We start from the raw sequence: 5256 nt of genomic DNA on the forward strand, positions 1-5256 counted from the left end.
GTCATCTGACACTCGGCAAGATGTGCTGTTTGCCGAGTGTTTTGGCTTTAACACTTGGCAAACAGGTGGCGCCTGGAGGTGCAACTGCCACCTTTGCCGAGTGTTAAAGCCAAAACACTCAGCAAAGGCACCTCTTTGCCGAGTGTAACACTCGGCAAAGTGTTCTGTACCCCCTTTTTTCCCGTTTTGTCACGTATAACGGATCCCTCTCAATTCACAATACACATCATCACAGGCATTTGTAATGAACAATCACATGCATAATTCACAACCACCATTAGAAACATTATTCATAAACATCACAGGCATAATCCAACATAAGCACGAAACAATCCATAAATCCAAGTTCAAGTCACAATTTAGTTTCAACCAAGTTCACGACCAAGTCTAGTTCCGTGGAGGCCAAGGAGACCACTGCGATAAATCTTGATCTTCATTATTCGAAGCCGCTGATTGATTCTGCACATAGGATAGGACATTCTGAGCTAACATCTAAAGTTGTCAAAATTAAAGTATTGAATCTTAAGTACAATGTGTCAAGTGACTCACAGGAGTAGTTGTGGGTGGCTGAGGCGGAGGGAACAACATCGGCGGTGGCGGAGGCAAAGACTGACCCATGCTCGAAGTAAAATTCTGCATGTACTGGAACATCTGGTCCATCCTCATCTGATTTTCTTCCTCCATCCTCCGTCGCATGTCCTCCATCTGCACCGCCATCTCCTCTTGTTTCTTCCTTGTTGCTTCCACCTGGGCCTACAATATTTCATTGCAATGTTATAATGCAAAGCTAAAGTATAACAACAAACGAACGATGAATGGAAGAGAAAGAACCTGGAGAGCCTCCGTCTGGAACTGTGCAGTGGTGGGTCGTGGCCGTATCGCCGGGCTCGAGTCCGTGCTCCTAGCTCGGATCTGGGAGAGAGTGGGAGTAGAGGCTGTGTCGATTACGCCGTCGCCAATCCAATATCGGCCATGCTTCTTGCCTCCTCCCACCCTCATCACGATTTCTCCATCAATGTCCTCGGAGCTCAGATCGAAGTCTGGCCCGTGAACCTCCCTAGCCATCGCTGTATACTCGCTGACGCGACTGTGTATGCTAGGATGGCTGTACGCCTCGGACAGGTCGTCTGGGTTGAAATTGATATCGGCCGTCGCCTTGCCCTTTTTGGAGAGGACCCATGCCTTGAGCTGGGAGCAAGGTCGGCCACCATGTGACGCCGACTGCGGCAAAAAATACGTTAGAATAAAGAATTGAAGTTGCGTACCCATTTTTCTCTATATTCATCAAGGCTTAGGCTGCCTTGATGGTGTGGTGTAGTCGGCATCTGCAAACGCTGCTGCCGGCAAGCAAGGTGGTTCTCGAACCACCCGGGCTCCAACCACACGTCGACCATCTTCTCCCAGCACTGGATATGCGCACGACACCACCACGGAGGCACCTACATCATCAAGCGTGTGACATATGAAAAAAGAAATTGAGCCTAATTAATCTTAAATAGTAAGTATCAATGTTCTTTACTTACCCTCATGAATTGGTCCTTGGTCTGGTTCATTGTCCTTGCCTCCTCTTTTCTAACCTTCATCCGTCTGTATTGAGCGTGGAATTCGATGATGGCCTGGATGCGCGCCTCGTAATGCATGTCCTTCACGAGCTTCTTGACGGCTACATCAGAGACGGCCTTCGCCTTGGCCTCGAATCCCTCCTGGCATCTATAGAAATCCTGCATATAGACGCATATACAGTTATTATTTCAAGAATGTCGAACGTAGGTGATGTATTGAGCAATTTAGTGCGAGGAGTACTTACCCACAGCTCGGCCTTCACCCGCTCCGCTATGTTGGGGAATCTCCTCTGTTGACGATTAGGGATGTCGGGGGCGGCGACGTAGTGGTCCCACGTGTAGGCCAGCTGCTGCTGTCCGGCGTACACCACCAAGCCAGGGAAGTGAACCCTGCACAAAAGGCCAAAGATCCCGTTGGCCTTACGGTTGTGGTCACCCCCACTGAGCTTAATCCAACTCCTGGACAAGTGATTAATATAAATTATTAGTTTTTGTAACTTTCAACATAAGAACATTAATGAGAATATTTAAAGTTACTTACTTGGTCCCAACCGGTTTAATCAGCGGGCGTAAATGCTCAGGTATCGGACGTTTCGGGAGGGATGAGGGACCTCGCAACTATATCTTGAACTGGGCATCCCCTGCCTCCCCGTCCTCCTCCTACTCCTGCTGCTCCTCCTCCTCCGCCTCCTCCTGCTCGTCGTCACCAGAGGCGTGTGCGGAAGGTAGCTCCTCCTCCTCCTCCACCTCAGGTTCAGGCGACGGGGCCCTCGCCGCTTTACCCTTGCCTCGAGGCCTCTGGACCACCTCCTCCTCCTCCTCCTCCTCAACCCTACATCGAGGCCTGCCTCGACGCCTCCCTTGACCGCTCCCTGAACGTGACCCTGACCCTGAACCAGTCCCTATAGCGGCCAGTCTCTCGCAAATCGACGTGAGCTTCCTGATTAGTTAGACTCATACATGTATTAGAAATAATCATCATGATCGGGATTAGCTGGATCATAAGTCTCATCATCACTATCACGTGTGTCGATATAGTCAAGCCCATGCTCCGAAGGAGGAATGTCGTCATCACTGTCATTAGCTAATTGTAATCGTTGAAGTAATTCTAAGTCCTTCACATTCTGAACCTCGTCTCCACCGTCCTCTGCAGCAACCCTTTCGTTGTCTACTTTCATTCCGATCGCTTCGGTTAAATCTATCACAAAACTCCCTTCGAGCCTATCTTCGTGGAATAACTCTCCTTCGTACGTGTTGGGGTCTATATTGTAATCTTCATTGTTTGGTACAGGTAGTTTACCGTGTGGCGATACCTTGTACACAACATCCCAATCCTTAAGACGGCTGCCGGTTTGGCACGGGTATGACAAATAATAAACTTGCGTGGCCTGTTGAGCCACAATATAGACATGGTCTCCTGGTAACATGGATGACTGTCGAATTTTGACTAGCCCAAGATTAGGGGCCCGTCTCACGACAAATGGATCAAACCAATGGCATTTGAATATAACTGGAATTAAGAGGTTTTCACTCATGAAAAGTTAGTTCGTATATTTCTTCAATTCTTCCGTAGTACTCGACCCCATCAGAGCCTGGCGTGAAAACTCCGGTATTTGTGGTTTTTTCGATTGGGCCGACTCTGCTCGTGCCTTGTTGTGTGAAAATGATATCCGCTGACGTCATAACCGGCAAACGACCTGACCCTATAGTCACAACCATCGGCAACCTGTCTCAACTCGACATTCATAGACGCATCGGTTCGGCCCTGCAAGTTCAAGCAGGGCGGTTCGTGATATTAATCATATGTACAAGAATCGAGGAAGAAATTGGATTGTACCTTCTGTTTGAACCAAGAAATGAAATCGGGCATTCCATTTCCCGCACCCTCTTTGAGAAGAGTCTCAGCTTCGTGCGGGTACAGTTGCCTTGATTTACGCCAGAATTGACGATGAAATTGCCTGTAGCAACGAGGAATATACGTTTAGGCAAGAGATGGTGACTAGTTCGAAACAAGTTTGTTGAGAACTTACATCATGTACGGCTCCACCTCAGATAGGTTGGTCAACACATACAGCGTGATAGAGCGCCACTCTTCATGGTTCAAGGTCTTGCGGGTCGCACCACTTGCACTTCCGAGTTGCCCTCGGAAAATGCTAAGGCTCAATTCATCTTCGCTAGCATTGTAACAAGGAGGTGGATTATGCACGCTAGGAAGGTTGTCAGCGTAGTATTTTGATGTGAAGTTTGACACCTCCTCCAGAATGTATGCCTCTGCAATGGATGCTTCAATTTTGCACTTATTCTTACATTTAGTTTGAAGAACCTTTTGACATCTCTCAATTGAATAGCACCAACGACCCTGCACAGGCCCCCCCATTCGTGCTTCATACGGGAGGTGTAGAATCATATGCTGCATTGGATTGAAGAAGCCTGGTGGAAAGATCTTCTCCAACTTACAGAGCAACACAGATGCCATTGTTTCCATTTCTGCAACCACGGTACGAGATAACTCCTTCGCACAAAGCCGGCGGAAGAAATTGCTCAACTCCGCTAGCACCTGCCACACATGCTCAGGGACATAGCCTCGAACCATCACCGGAAGTAGGCGCTCAAGCCATATATGGTAATCATGACTCTTGAGCCCGTTGATTCGCATACTTGCTAAATTCACTCCTCTCTTCAAGTTCGCTGCATAGCCATCAGGGAACATTAACGTTTGGAACTATTCTAGAACCTTCCTCCTTTGGGCCCTCGTCAAAACGATCGGCCTTAGGCTTCCTCCATGACTTGCCAGCTCTAGGAGGCGCCATGTTTAGCTTTGGTCTGTTGCACAACGTCGCTTGATGCACTCTAGCCTTAACGTTATCCTTTGTCTTGTCAGGAATGTCCATAATTGTACCAAAAATTGCCTCGACGATATTTTTTTCCATGTGCATTACATCAATGTTATGTGGAACAAGATGGCCAACAACCACAATCTCACCAAAGAGATGGCACGATGGCCGACAAATACATCCACACCAAAGAAACGGCACGATGGCCGACAACCACATCCACACCAAAGAATTTTCACAAGCAAATAGACATCCTACTTTTCTAATTTATGAAAAAAATCCTACCACCTCTCTAGACATCCTACCACACCTCTATTCTTTTCAACATTATCTAATTTCTAATTTCATTCTTCTCTAATTTCTATTTTATAATTTTCTAATTTCATGCCTCTAATTTCTAAAAAAAATCCTACCACATCCTACCACCTCTCTATTCTTTTCAACATTTTATAATTTCTAATTTCATACCTACTCTAATTTATAATTTGTAGCGGCATGGAAACTTATCGGAGGGGCGACGGCCACGGATAGGGGAGCGGGGGTGGCCGGGGCTGGCCAGTGACGGCCCGCGCGGGCGGGGAGCCGGTCGGGGGTCGGGACCGGTCGGGGGTGGCTGCGGGGGCCAGCGCGGCGGCTGGCCGGCGGCGGCGCGGGGGCGGCGCGTTGGGCGGCCGGGGCCGGCGCGGGGGTCGGCGGGGGGCGGCCGGGGGGCCGGTGCGACGGCGGCCGGGGGCCGGCGCGGGGGCGCGGGCGGGCGGTGCGTGTGCGTGTGCGTGTGAGGGTGTGTGCGCGTGTGTGATTAGGGTCGGCTTAATGTCCAGTCTTTGCCGAGTGCCCCTGATCTAGCACGCGGCAAGGGT

The sequence above is a fragment of the Setaria italica genome, chromosome VII (genome assembly GCF_000263155.2).
Source record: "Setaria italica strain Yugu1 chromosome VII, Setaria_italica_v2.0, whole genome shotgun sequence".
Taxonomy (NCBI): Eukaryota; Viridiplantae; Streptophyta; class Magnoliopsida; order Poales; family Poaceae; genus Setaria; species Setaria italica.